The following is a 16289-nucleotide window of genomic DNA, read 5'->3' as shown; positions in this document are numbered from 1 at the left end:
GGCAACTGTCCTGGAAGCAATAAATATACATATATTGTCCTGGAAGCAATATATATTTTAACAGTACAGGAAGGAAGGGGCAGACTCCGGTTCCCTGCACAATTCACCTACTCAGCCACAGGTGTTCTCCTCCTACCGGTTTCAGTGCTCATCATATCATCAGGGGGCAGTCTTTACTTGCAGCACACAGCCAGTGCGGGTTCTGTCAATTAGTGTTGTCTGTTTGTTCATGGTTCGTCCAACATTGACAACACCTGCACTGGCTGTGAGCTGCAAGTAAAAACTACCTCCCTGATGATGTGATGAGCACTGAAACCGTTAGGAGGAGAACACCATGGCTGAGAAGGTGAATTGTGCAGGAAACCAGAATGCGCCCCTTCCTTCCTGTACTGTTAATGTTCATGGATCTTTGGAGGGTGGAAGCTTCAAAGTCCAATAGGGTGCTGCACCAGGGCGACACATGCCTTACTTTGGAGTGCCACACTCTGTGCTACTACCCACCCTCCCCCCTGTGGGTATGTGTGTGAGTGGGTTCCCTGCAAGCCTGATGACTACAGCTACCAGAAGTCCTTGCAGCAGAATCAATACTGATTGACAACACCTGCACTGTCTGTGAACTGCAAGTAACGACTGCCTCTGCACTGCAAACGGTAGGAGGAGAACGCCGGTGGCTGAGTAGGTGCATTGTGCAAGAAACCAGAAGGCACCCCTTCCGACATGTACTGTGTGTGTGTGTGTGTGTGTGTGTGTGTGTGTGTGTGTGTGTGTGTGTGTGTGTGTGTGTGTGTGTGTGTGTGTGTGTGTGTGTGTGTGTGTGTATATATATACATTCAGTGAAAACAACTTTGCTAAAGGGACATTATGGTTAAGTTGCACTACTAAAAACCTATGAAATTCAGTGAAAAAAACTTTGTTAAAGGGACATTATGGTTCCAAGTAAAACCAAAAAGCCCATGAAATTCGCCAGTTATGGTAAGCTACGCAACCATAACTCGCGCCACCACCGTGCACTGCTAAGACTAACACCCAGGACATCAAAGATGACATCACAAATGTCATTGATGACATCACTGATGACATCACATGTGCATTTACTTTTTATGAACATTCTGTACAAGGGATTCTTATTGTAATGTTGATTAAAAAGTGTCAAGGATTATTGGAATAAATATCATGAGGTACAATACCATTCTATTATCAAGTTCTTTCCAGTATACTAAGCTAGTCATGTAGAAACATAAGCATTGTGTGCAGCATACATGATGGAGGTGCAATATTAATAATCTTGCCATGTTGTATAGTAAAATGGCAAATGCTTTCTTATTCGAGTTTTGCCTACTGTGAAACATTTAATAAGTAACTAATAAAACCCACTTACTACATAATTGCATTATTGGAAACAAAACACACTTACTGTAAGAACATATTTGAAGTATAAGTCTACAAATATAGTACTTTTTGAATTTTTTGTTCTTGACTGTTACTGGCCTACATATGTCAGTAAAGGATAAAAGAGAGAGCCAGACCTGTGATGTCATCAATGACATTTGTGATGTCATCTTTGATGTCCTGGGTGTTAGTTTTAGCAGTGCGTGGTGGTGGAGCGAGTTATGGTTGCTTAGTTTACCATACTGGTGAATTTCAGGGGGTTTTCGGTTTTACTTGGAACCATAGCGTCCCTTTAACAAAGTTTTTTCCCTGAATTTCATAGGTTTTTAGTAGAGCAACTTAACCAGAACGTCCCTTTAACAAAGTTTTTTTCACTGCATTTCATGGGTTTTTAGTAGCACACTTAACCATAACGAGACATGAGTGGAAACAGTGATACTAATGGTAGACACTACACTTTTCTATATAAACCAATTATTACCTATTACTTTATGTGTATTTATCACTTTTATTTTAAACACACCATACAGACATTAAAAATAATACAGAAACAGAGATCTTAGAAAATCATCTGCAGCGAATGGAGAAAAAATGGATCTATTAAACGAATAGTGCGCTCAGAAATAATATTGTCCCGAGGGGTCGGGCATGTGTTTCTAAACATACGTTGATGGAGCGTACAAACATTTTGTATGCACCTTACCGTAGTTTTCCTCTTTTTGACACATGCAAAATCAGACAGCAGGACGTGGCCTTCTTGTGATAATCTTATCCGTTGCCGCATCGCCCAAGGTAGACTGCCCTGGCGGCACTAATTCATATGCCCCGCTCCTGAGGCTGACATCACCAAACCTAGTGATAATCTCCGTCTATCTCCAGGACGTTACTGCGCAGCGTAGCCAAACGCACCCAGTCATCAACTACGTCATAACCTTAGCACAGCGCTTCCCAATTTTGATTATAAAATACACGTTTAAAGGAAATAGCAAATCTGTAAAATTTTTAAAGTACTTTTATTTCACAATAAATGCTCCGATAACATCGGCGATTGCCATATTCAAGCAAGTGCGTCATTTTTTTCTTCGTTCGCGATCCACAAATGTTTATCGTGAGTCACACAGTGTTCCTTTTCGGTATAAAAAGCGCATTGGACGCGCTGTGATTTGCAAGGCTTTGGCATCAGCTTGGCGCTAGGCCACCATAAACGATGTCAGGTTGCTCCTTATCACTGGTTTCGCATAAGGGCATATCCGCGTGTGGCAATCGTCCCAAAAAAGAGTCATTGTTATGCAGCCATTCAGGTGTATCTGCAGCTGGCGGTTGAAAAACCTGTCAGTTGGTAACTGGAATCGATGACAATTGCAAAAAGGCAGGATGTAGCTGTTTACAAAACGATAACAGAAATGTGTCTCAGTAGCCGATCTTTAGAACAGTTTATCATTTTACCCATTAATCGGCCCCGTGTTAAAACCAATGATGAACACAGACGTCAAAACAATGGGAACACAGAGAAAACAACGTGGAAAGTAGTGTACAATTTGCTTCAGAGGTTAGTGCTATGGAGTATGGTAAATTCAAAATGGGATGCGGACACTACAATCAGGGAGCAAGGTAACGGAAAGAAGAACACATAGATGGAATTTTAATTAAATATTAGCGTTCAATTACGCTTTTGTGGAAAAGGCCACTACACACACACACTGTATTTGCGTGTCGTTGCAATATGACACAAACAACAACCGAGTACAATATAAGGCAGCAATAACGGTCAGCGAATGATAACTTGACTAGTTGGTCTATAAAATCATTGAAAGTGCAACTTACATAATATTTGGCATTTCCAATCTGTCGACGTAAAGCTGACACTCCGTTCAGGGCAACACATTTTCATAAAGTGAAAATACATGTTCCTTTGTCAGGTTTTGGAATGGTGAACTTTATCATACTTGACAGTGTTACATCCCTGCCTTCATACATTCCTTTTCGAATGTTAGCTTTGGTTCAAGGTCAAAAAACAATTGAACCTTACACTGAACGATGCGTGGGTTTCCTCAGCTCTGAAACAAAAATTCAACACCCTTCACTCACAATGGCAGCCAATAGCCCTTCAGACCGTAGTGCATTAGAAACATTTTTGTAAAAAGATATATTTTTTTTCCTACCATTCACCAATGCGAGCGACATTTCTACAGATTTACTTTATTCCTATGCAGAACTTCGCACTCTCCAGAGACTTCCACAGGCAGGCCAGACCACCTTTCTCCTCAGCCCATCTCCTCTTCACACACGAAATCACGTGAACATTTTTCGCAAGGAGCAAATCTCACGCCCTCAGAAAATGTGCTTGTACGAGAATGTCCTATAATGTGCACACGGTTCCTATGCAGAACTTCGCACTCTCCAGAGACTTCCACAGGCAGGCCAGACCACATGTCACCTCAGCCCATCTCCTCTTCACATGCAAAATCACGTGAACATTTTTCGCAAGGAGCAAATCTCGCACCCTGCGAAAATGTGCTCGTACGAGAATGTCCTATAATGTGCACATGGGTGTTTTTACTATCCCACTTTGTGACACTAGCGAAGTGAACGGTGTGGGGGTCTTGCCACCTTACAAATACAGACACATAGTAAATAAGTAATAGTAATGTCTCGATTCCCCTAGTAACTTACGATAGGACCCAAAGTTACGTAAATATTCAAAAAACAAGGGGATCCTGGGAGTCTCTCTGCCACACATTAATCCTGGGTGTGACACCCTTACCCAGATTCTTTCACTCACTGTCTTTCACAGAGGAGAAATATAACAAGCATATCACTCTTTGCCCTGCCTAGGGGCAGTCCAGCACTGAAAAGCTAGACAATCCAAAATGTTTGCTTCCATGGGTACCTTATGCTGCAGCGCTTGTTTCCAAACACTACAATCTTGACTGCATGGCATGGCCAAAACTCTTCATACCAGCACCACAACATCACACAGCCATGCAAACGAACACCTCACCAATAAATAAAACCCCAAATGCCTAGAGTCTTCAATACCAACATTCTGAACACATTCCAACAAACAAACTAAGACACATCATCGCCCTATCCTATAAACACTATTACACTACTACCAATCAGTACACACATTTTTTAAAACATATCCCCTAAGCAGCCCACATACCACAGTCAAAATCTTTGGTAACATGGGTGTGTTATGCTGCAGTGGTTGTGGCCAGGTCCTAGAGTCTTGGGTGCATGGCTGAAGGCCTACGGCACTTCGGCCATGCACCCAAGACTCTAGGCCCTGGCCACAACCACCACAGCATAACACACCCATAGAAAGAAACACCTACCAAATGACCACAACCCAAGAACATAATACATGCACCTCAAAACCTACCCACTTCCATTAACATTCTAAAAAATATTTACAACCAACGTAGAAACTCTTCAATACATACCCTCTTCAACCAATGCTCTTCTAACGACCCAAAACCAACATCATAGTAAACTAAAATAGCTAGTAGTGCGCCCCGTGTTCTTTATGCCCGCGGACACCACAAACACATCACAGCCTTCTCCCACCTAAACAAATACAGCATTTGACCCATCTCTTACTCCCCCACCCTCTCCAAGCACTCATCCACACCAACAGACTCACTTCCAGTGCATGTCTGCGCATCCAATATGGTGGGCGCACCGAAACAATTTGGCGCACCGAAACAATTTGACGCACCTCACGCCTCCTCCCAGCCAATCGGAGAACACGACGCGTGTCCGCAGACACGACGCAAGCCGATTATCCAATCGTTGTCCTCTCCGTGGAGCGAACAGGAAAGTGAGTGTGCGGAGCGGACATAGATATCACTCATTTTTTTGCCTTAGGTTTTGGTTGTTTACATGAAAACTACTGGACGGATTTACACCAAATTAACAAAAGCACGCTTTCGGGACCAAGCGGCCGCTCCTGCCACAAATTTGGCGAAAATCCCTCCAGCAGTTTGGGCTGTAGGCGCAACAGAAATTGTTCCCATTATGTCTATGGGAAAAAAATAATTTTTTGGACCCCCCCTATACTTTTGCCCCGCCTTGACCAAACCTCACCAAACTTTGCAAAAAATTCAGTGGGACATATACTTTTTTTGCAAAGTTTGGTGAGGATTCGTCCAGGGGGAGCGAAGTTATAAGCCGCCCAAAAAGTGCTCTTCCTATGGGTTTAGCAACTTAACCAAGATTACATGGCCGCTACCGCAGGCCATGTAATATATATATCGCTTTCTGCAAGAGAATGTGTTTATTAATCCTATGTAAATTCAAAATGTTATAATCAGTCTAACGAATGATTATAATGATTTGGAACATAAAACAGAGAGGAGTCAAATCACAAAGTAGTTATGACTATGAGTAGCTCGAAGTAACTCTTGGCGAGGGCTATTCAATCAAAAAAGTGTCCATCATAGTAATTTGTTTTATTATTGATCCCTTAGGGTGTATGTGGACCTTATTTGTGAATCATGTGCAATTTACTCTGATTTTCCAATAGTTGCGAGTTACACTTGATTTCTTTTATGAATAAGGTTTTGAGGAATCCTCTAGGAACTTAAAACAAAAAAGTCATACTTTGTGAATCAGCTGCTTAGTTTTCCCAAATATTCAGATGCAGTGGGTGAATCATGACCTCAGTGTTGCGTGATGGCGTTATTTGAAAGGTAGCAAAGCATTGTGTTTTTGTGTGAACAAAAGTGTGGCTAACAGTCTCCTTATTGAGGGATGTTTGCTCTTCTCAGGAATGAGCTATAAGCAATGTACATTTTCCACCCCTTGCTCCTAGATAAGGTTCCGGGAAACATTGAAATCACTTGACCAGTCCTGCCATTCCCTCGATGAAGCTGCGCGACATGAAGCTCAAAGAAGGACTGCCAGAGATTTGCACAATTTATACCTGACGTCTTCCGAGTTGCCGCTAATAAACGAAGGTAAGTTGCAGGGGAGTTTGGCTCATAATAGTAGGACTTGATGGAAAGTGAACAGTATACCCACATGGATTTCAGTAAACCTTCATGTAACTGCTCCCAAACTGCTTACATGCATGGGGTGGTGCATACATTATGCAAAACCTTGAAAAGAACTCTGGGTTATTTTCCATTTTAGGCAAGGAGAATTCCAAATGGAACACATTAAGCACACATGTGGCATCCTACCCTACCTACTAAAATCTCTGTTTCTGGCAAATGAGGGTTTACAAAGTATATTCCATCCCTATGATTGATGAATCATCTGCACACTTCGGTTAGCCAGAAATTTGAGCCTCTCAGAAATGTTGAAATGCACGCCATTCCACCTAATCAAAGACATGGGAGTAATATTAGGGGGGGCAAGGTTGTTTGCCCCCCCAAACGTTTGTGGCACACCATTTTGTCCCACTCATTTGGCAAGTCCTCCTTTCATTTAGATGTCAAGTCCATCCAATATCTTCAGCAAAGTTACTCCACTGATCAGAGAGGTCAGAAGCAGAAGCGTGTTTGGGACTAGTGTCCCCATTTGGCACTCTGCCCATGGTGTGACAGGCCAATTGGTGGGTCACCTTCAATGAATTTCAGTCTGCAGTAAAATGTTCTTACAGGTGTGAAATTCCTAGTGTATGTTAAGTCCATAGATAGGCCAGCAGCCATTGCTGCTTTAAACATCTCACACCCTGTTTTAGGATTTGGAAGGAATCCATGCATGGAACAGGATATGCGTATATTTCCTACTGGGGTTGGACTACTGGCAATGGGGCTCCTTTTAAGAATGGGGAATGTGATGAGTCTAGAGATGCCTAGTGCATAAGAATCCTAGTGACATCAAATATCCATTGTTTGCAGAAGACAACATGAAGGAAAAGGAGGAAGATTTGAGGTTTGTGCAGATGGTCCGGGCGACTTTGGAGAAACTGATGCAGTTCATTGAAAAGTTGCAGACAGAAGAAGACCGGCTTGACTGGAAACTGAAGGAAATGCACAAAAGCAGAAACCCCACGGTAGCGGAGAAGGCTGGACTCGCGCAGAACGAGGTAGAGGAAGCACGTGAATGGTTCTTCAGGATTATGGGAGCAATGTACATTTTCATGTTGAGTTCCTCATAACTGAATGACAATGGCACACTCAGATAATCATTCTTTTCGAAATTTGGAGATGGCATTTCCGCGGCATACCAATGCGGACCACCTGCTACCGGTCAGATGGTTTGCATTTCATTGTGTAACGATGAGCCCTGCAGACTGCTCCCCACTATTTTTAAAATGGCTCCCCTTCACCTTTGCAGGCATCATAAATATAAAATAGTGCAGGAAGTGAGGAACAGTAATGCTAAAAACCTGTCGGTGCAAACAGCCCATGCTTTACATTCATTGACTGGGACAGTGGCTGGAACTCAGTCATTAACGAAGGGGGTGCAGTTCACGGACTCAGCTACATACTCCATCCCTTATTGTTCAGTCTCAACAGCGTGTCCAGCCAGTTCCATGTGCAACTCCCAAACTACATGTTTTACAAATCTGGTTCCCCCTGCCATTTTTAAGGAGCTTACCTATGTCCCTTTTTTCTGCGTTTGCTCTTATCGTGGTTTGTGCTTTTTGATCAGGCTGCCTGCTGTCTCCCCACAAGGCCTATCCTTCTTCCACCAATTTTCTCTTCAATGTGGGCCTCCGCGTGTCGTCCACCTTCCTGTGTTCCCTTTTGCATTACTATTTCTCCACTTACATTCTGTAAAGGCTGCTTTTGGGGTGGGGTGCCACTAAATGCAGGCTTTTCTGCCCAGAGAAGTGTCTGAAGTCAAGAACCAACAACAGCAAAGGGCTACTCCTTGTTTAGGCTTGCTTGCGGCTGAAGGGGTGCAGGGAAATACCTCCTGACCAGTACAGCATGTCCTAGCCCGCTGGTGTTTGCCAAAGAAGGCATTTGATGCTCCTCTTTACTACCAGTAAACACAATCCCTCTGTGCCTGCCGGTGCCTACCTATGGAGGCATGTTCCTTGTCCTCTGCTATTCCGCCTGCATGCTCCTTAATATCCTAATTGCAACCGCTCTCACACTTCTTTTCACCAGCAGACACTATGCACTTCCCTGTATTTCTACCCCCCCACTGCTCTTCTCTGTTCTTTCTTACCCTAACTCATTCTCCCATCCCTCTCCGAGATTTCTCTACACCAGTTCCAAATTCATATGTCTCTCCTTTTCCTCAAGGAGCACCCTGTCTTCTCTCCGATTTCCGTTGCTCCTCCACTGAACTTACTTTGCGGCTCAAGAATGCCCATACGCTGTCACCAAACCACTAATCTTACTGACAAGTCTGACTCCCACCACCAACATTTTAGCATGACGGTTGTCACCGAAGTATGAAACCACGCATGGCACTGCTGCTCTTGCAGCCTTGTACACTGATCCTGCCAACCTTTGTTCACCTCCCTTGCTAATCTAAGAAAGGTGATGGTTTTTTGCCTCTAGGTCAACAAAGCCAGCCGATCTGTCCATCTCTTCTCCTCTCTGATCTGTTCCCCCCTTCTTGTGAACTTATTGATGGAACACAAGTGTAGTTACTTCTGGCAGTAACTCTTCTTAACATTGACTTCATTCGCCAGCCCCGGGGCTTCCTCAATCACTTCTTCCATGGTCTTGGCCTCCTCCTTGATTCTCTCCTCACGGACATCCGGTCATACTGAAGCCCAACCTAACATGACCAGAGCCCAGAAACTCCAGATGGCTCGGCTCTCTATGGCCATTCTTATGGCACCAACCAGCAATCTTGGCAACTCAATCTCATCGTATTTGTCTCCTATTTTGTATGTATTTTTTATATTTAGTTTCAATATTTTTATTCAGGATACCTATACTTTCAGACATACAAATCATTCGTAAAGCATATTTGCACGAAATATTTAAAAATCTTACAAGCAACCTTTAACACCCTCCTGACAGTGATAACAATTACGTAATCAATCAATGTATTACTGAACTAATCAATTAATTAAAGACACAGTGAATATCAAAAATAACGAATGCGCTTTACCATAGTTTATATATTTGGATGTCTAATTTCCAAAATGTATCAATTACAAATTATATCATAACACATGACATATGTTGGGTGTCTTAACAAAATATAATCAAACATATTACAGAGCTGTCAAGCCCTTGAAGAATAAAGTTGGCATCTGTTTTGATCCTTAGGTCTTTCTCAAGACTAACTCTCTAATAAAGGCACTTGCCAGTAGCATGACAACCCATATTACAAAAATAAGTAAATCCAATTGTCATACAATTACATGGACATAAATTAACATTGATCACAGATCAATAAAACAATTCCACATTGTAATGGTAAACAGAAAAACACAAAAGAATCCAAACAGGAAAAAACAGAGAAAAAATTAAATGTCAGTTGGTTCCAAATATTATAATTCTTCATTCCGTTGAACTCAAAACCACCTTTTGTGTCAAATAACAACCTGTGTTCATCACAGGAAGAGCATCCCCACCACACCATTTTGACATGCACTAGGTTCCACTCAGCATAGTGTGTCTGTGCCTCATTGATATCATTTCAACTATTGATTAGTATGTGTCATGATCACAATCCAGGTGATATTATTCCATAATGTATTGTGCAAAATCAGTTTTTAGGACTCACCTAGAATGTCAATTGATTAGCATATTGCTTTTCAGACAAATCAAATCGGTAAATGCCACTGAGCTTAATTCTAAAATAAAGTAAACTATGTATACTCTTGTCCTGCTGCTCAGTGGTATGTATATTCATTAGGTTCTATGAGCTGAAAGTAGTATGATACTGCCAGTCCTCATCAAAATGGCTACCACTCCAATTGTGATTATAAAAAAAGATAAATGACCCGTCCTTTAACTCCTATATACATTTGTATTTCAAATTAGCTGCCTCCTCTCTTCTCCAACATTTATTTTCCCATGTTATTATAAGCTAAACAACTGTTGCTCAAATTATCATCCCATTAGAATATTAGCAATACATATGATAATAATGTATTATTGTCATAGTGGTACACATTTATCAATATACTGTTAACTTCCTTAACTTCCCATTCTCATTGTAATATATGTTGATTCTACTGGTCAATACCACATACAAAAAATATTGTTTGAATCTAAAGCTCGAGACTCCAACTTCCCATTGAACAATGAAATCATATTAGCCCACCTGTTGTATATACTTACCTATATTTCAAAAACTACCCTAATTAGGGAGCAGTTTTCCTGTAAATGGCATGCCACACTTGAAATTCATACGCCCGCCATTTTGTAAATATATTTAAATATGCGGAGTGACATCACACACAGGTGATGCGTGGTGTCACTTCCCTTGCTCCTGAATGTACATAATATTCGTTCCGCAATTGCGCGGTAGTGTCATTGTTGCTCTTCAGAAAAAATATGCTATCCTAAATGTCTAATGATAAATCAAGCCCATGACAAATGATTGCATTATTGTGGCAACTTGAGTAGGCTAGCAGTACAGACTCCAATTCACATAATCTCAACTGTGTAAACAAGCTTCGGGGTTGTTCTGCTTGGCAAAGAAAAGTAATTGATCTCTTGATGTTTCAGTCCAGTATTAATTTGTATTGTGGCAACTTGATTAGGTTAACAGTACTGACTACAAATCATTCAATCTCAAGTGTAAGAACAAGCTTGAATATTACTCTGCTTGGCAAAGAGTAGAAACTATCTCTGGATATCTCAGTCCAGTATTAGTTCTTATGATATATCTGGTGTCGTGGGGATTGCTCTTCCCTATCGACATATTTAACAGCCATGGTATTCTGGGATCCTTGATCCAACCTAATCTTTTAATTGCCTATCACAAATAGCACATTTAACTTTAGTATGCAAACACTGGTTGCATACCATCTGTAAATGTGCACTTCCTCAAATTCAGATCATAGAAACCACCATGTCACAATTCTTCTAAGCATCTGTTCACACTTAAAACTGCTTGCTCCATATATTACTGTTCATGCATTTACCTTTAATGCTCATCACTGACCCCGCTTATCATTGTTCATTCGGACCGTAATTGACCAGATCCTACTTCATATATCATGAATATTAACATGTATCAAGAGTGAACTTCAAGTTACAGGCACTAGGTCAGGTGACTCTTCAAGTAATGGTAAACTTAATTAGCATATTCCCAAATATAGACAGCAGTGTGCCTAACTTGCTAGTCAGGTTTCACTATACAGCAATCTCAAATGACCTAATATATATCTTTTTTAAAGAAACACTTTAATTTCATGATCAGTGTTTAATCCAATGATTGTACTCCATAATTTACAGATCATTCTAGATTCAAGTTAACTTTTAATAATCAAATTAATTGCATTTGCGCTTTGTCTTCCAAATGATGGTTCATCTGCCAATTATTTGAAAATGGTAATTGTGGATATTGGTGTGTTAGGGTATGCATTTGTTCTGAAATGCATATTCTTAATTGCATGATGGTACTTCCAATATACAAATTACAGCACATACAACATATTTTGTCTTCCAATTAATAAAATCCGGAATGTCCACTTGTGGATCTCCCTGACTGGAAATAGAAAATGAGGAAGAACAAGGGAAAATGTGGGCATTACGAGGGACGGCCCACAGGCAGTGCATCGCACGCCCACTATTGCGTGGAATGATAAGTATGGAAATGGCCATGCAAAGCCCTCATTCTATCCGCCACCCAAAAGCAGAAGTAGTTACTTGTCCATAGGATTCTCTGTGCAGAGGTCAGACTAGGTGTCAGATTTAGGGATGCGTATACACAGCTGGGGTTTCGATCTAACTTAGGGGTGAATCTACGAAATGTTGCGGGGTGTAGGAATGGTTTATGGGGGTTTGCATGCAGATTTTCCAAGTTTTACCCGAGTTATGATAAATCATACGCATGTTGTCGGGGTGCTGGTAACATGTACGGGGGACCCTGCACAGGGACCCCGAGATGCAGGCCTGCTTGTGGGGGACCCCACACACTGTTTTAAGTGTGCATGTATACCCGACGGGAGCACGCAAAGGTAGCTGTTTCTGGCTGTTTTTGCATTTCGCTGGGTTGTGCCGTGAGCGTTCTGACCGAGACTTCCATATATGGTTACTGATCTATTCCTTTAATTCAAGGCTCCCGCAGAGTCATTCTCGGTGCGCAAGCATGCAGGATCTCTGCACACTATTCCATGCACTATTATTTTGCTGGCCTACCATTCACCCTATAGACTCTTTTTGCACCTAATGTGAAACGTATTATAGTACACCAATTACAACACATAGGAGCCACTATAAATGCCAGTTGCATACAATAGAATCCAAGCAAATCAAGTGAGGGTGGATAGCTCAGAGGCAACATTTTGACTTGGAAACAAGACAACGCAGCGTAACACAGGTTTGAATCCTGATCCTGTGCTTAAAAAACAATCTGGTATTAAGCACATTATAAAAGCACAATTATAATAATAATATAATAATCAAGTCCGGAATTGCTCGGGACAATACTAATCCCCACATTGGCAGTCATTTTGGTTAGATTCAGTTCATAGGCCAGCGTAGTCCTTCCATGTAGAAGTGACTGATAATAATGGGTTACCCAACCCTTTTTATCAGCTCTTCCTGGGAACGGATCCCTTGGAACCTGTCCCAAGACATCCGGCACCGCACATCTGATGCAGTGCACCTTAAGTGATCAAAGTCTCCACTCTGCAATTCCCATGAAGTCTTCCAGGAGGCCCCATGCTTCTTTGTCCTGCTTCTTACCCTGGTTCTTCTTTAAAAATAAAAGATTTCACCCTGTGCGTATATGCCACCAGGTTTCACCATCCCCGCTAGGGCCTCCTCATTTATTAAAATGACCTTTCCCCCCTCTAAACACCCATCACTCTCTGAACACTCTCCTCTATATTTCACTGTTTCTGTCACTCCCCAGTATACCTCCTCCCTAGTTCTAAAATGTCTAAAAGAATCTTCAAAACAGTCTCAAGTCAGAGGCAAGCCTCTCCACTGCTTGCTGACCCTATTTAATTAGAATGTAAGGGGTTCATTGTGACACAGACCTCTTCCCTTGAGCACCCGTCTGATCCTTCACTCCCTCTTCCTTAGCCCACATCTATGGCTCTCCCCAGCCATACAGCAGCAGAGAAAAATCATACCTCTTAACCTGCAGTGCTTGTGCAAAGCCCCTCTCCTTACCTCCTTGCTGCCTACAAGGACTCGTCCATGGGGTGACTACTACCCTGACAAGTCCAACTATTACCCTGACATGATCTCTCCCTCTCTCTCTCTCTCTCTCTCTCTCTCTCTCTCTATCTCTCTCTTCTCCTCATCACAAGCTATCCCAGTTGAGTGAGCACCTATCATCCAGGCTGCCAACTCATGAATAATGACAATAATACAAATAATAATACAAAAACTAATACTAGTATGTATTATGATTATGATTATGTTTATGATTATGATTATTACTATTATTACTATAATTAGAATATTTATTAAGCACAGACCTACCTTCAGGAAGCAAAAGAGCATCTTACAAATTAGAGGGAGAAGTATATTGAGCGGAAAGCAGATCGCAAGGCATCAACACAAGGGAGCAGGGTGATCACAATTGGGAGGGAAGGGGCAATTTGGGACTGAAGCAACGGATCTGCACACAACCAGGGGAGGAACAGAGGATAGCAGATCACCCAGTCTCAAGTTAAGTGATGTACTTCAATTTTAAAGAAAACCATTGCAGAACTCAACAACCCAGCCATCTATTGACCCATCTCTCCTTTCTCACTTTTCCAAAGGTCTGATGCTTGTCGTCTTAAACCGGACCTCAGACTACCTGGAGGCAAATGGTAACAGTGACCACATCCAATCTGGGGTTCCCCAACAACCACTTCATGGAGACAGTGTTCACCCACATCTCTAACTCCCTCACTGTACCTCACTGCTGTCTCTCACCACCAAGTCTACCACCAATCCTCATTCTGTTGTCCCTTTGACAGAGCTAATATTTGCTCTCTCTCCAACATTCTCACATCTCGGCTTTCAGGGCACCACCCTTGCCTGTATGGCCGCCGTGCTGATTTCCCCCTCCCTCGAGCAGTCCTCCCATTTCACTCACGGCCTCTCTGCTTTCCTTGGCTGCATGGTGTACAGTGCCTGATGCTGAACCCCCTCTCAACATTGAAGTGATCATCCAACACACCTTCAATGCCAGAACCTCCTCCTCTTTTCTATAATGTTAGCCCTGACCACTTTGCCCATCCCCCAAAGCTAGAAAACTGGGAGTTCAGCAACCTGAGACTTGCTCACTTAATCACCTCAATGTCTACCGATGGCGGGCTTAAACTCTCCACATCCATGGATTCCAGACACAATTCACCCCGCAATCTATAAACACGCTAACTGACAGGATCCTCGCGGAACTACTCTTCTACTAATTTGCTCCACTCAACAATGATTTGAACTTTGCAACCCATACTTTTTAATACCCCCCTTAAAATCTCCTATGAGTATCACCAAGTTCTGTGCACTGCAATCCATGGTGTGTTACCCACCCCGAATATAACTCATGTTACTCACCCCCTCGCAAACAATACTCCACAACTCTACTGAAGATTCTTAAGAAAGGGTAAAAAAAAAAAACTAACCTGATCAGACGGAGGAAATTGCTGCTCTGAAGGTCTGAAGGAGTTCCATAGTGCCCCTGAGTCCCCCCTACCTTGCTGATGAACAGCAACGGGAAACCCTGGTACCTCAGGGAAACAGTCTGGGGAAGAAACCCCTGTGATGATGAAGCCTTCGGTCTGGTAGAGCAGGGAGTCGTGGTTCGGAGTATCTGGATGTGGCACTCTCAATGATGGCTCCATGGAGAATAGAAATGTGTAAATTAGAGATTATGTGGACTCTGTGGCAAAGGTGAATTAAGAGATGTAATAAGGATTACTGTGAACACTGTGGCTGCTTCTATAATGCTGAATCAGGCTGGATAGGCAGGAGAATGGAGATCTGTGTCTGAGAGTAATGGGATTGATAGGGAAATAGGCAGAAGAACACTGAGAATGGGAAGAAGAGGCGGAGTCCTTCCTTCATATTGCAGAACGAAGGTTCATACAAAATATTCCATTCAGAATTCGGGAGGATGTTGTGTAGAGTGTGGTTAACGCTAGAATAGAAGCTATGAGCAGAGGAGGATCAATGTGCAGTCGGGGATTTACAATGAACAGCGATAGAAATTAAACAAACGCTATACTGCTACTACGCGACATAATCGCGTGTCTAACAACTTTCTGATCAGCTTCATAAGACGCTTTGAGAATGTGTCCGTGTTTGTTTAGTTCTAAAGGCATAAAGAAGAGTCAAAACACATAAAAGTGTAAAGCTTCTTCGTACGAATGTAATTTCTAGGTCGTACCGTTGCTAAACAACGGAGCCTCAGTCCAGGAAGAAGGGGAGTTGCTAGGTCTGGAAAAGACCCGGGGCTACGCTGATGTCGGAACTGTTGGGACTGGGGGCTAGCTAGTTTTTTGGCTGTAGCTCCTGAGATTCTATCCGGGGCTACAACCAAAAGATCAGGGGCTATAGCCCCCTTAGCCCCCCCCTAGCAACGCCCCTGCCAGGAAGTAAGTACTCCGTGAGCTGCCGAGCAAGGATTACAAGTATGTCGAGTGCGGGCGCGCTGTAAAGGGAACAAAGGGAATTAGAACGAGTACAAGGAATAGAACAGAGTACATAGGACAGTGTTAACAAAGCCTAGGTATCTTTCGTGTTTAAGATAGTGTGGTACCTTTAGACTATGGGACATCTAGTGAGTCTTTAATAAACACATACAATTTTCTCATGTTTAGTTGTATACTTGCTTTTAATTGTCTTGTTAGTACT

This window comes from Ambystoma mexicanum, chromosome 9 (genome assembly GCF_040938575.1).
Source record: "Ambystoma mexicanum isolate Mex_15411 chromosome 9, UKY_AmexF1_1, whole genome shotgun sequence".
In the NCBI taxonomy this organism is placed as follows: Eukaryota; Metazoa; Chordata; class Amphibia; order Caudata; family Ambystomatidae; genus Ambystoma; species Ambystoma mexicanum.
This window is presented reverse-complemented; position numbering follows the sequence as displayed.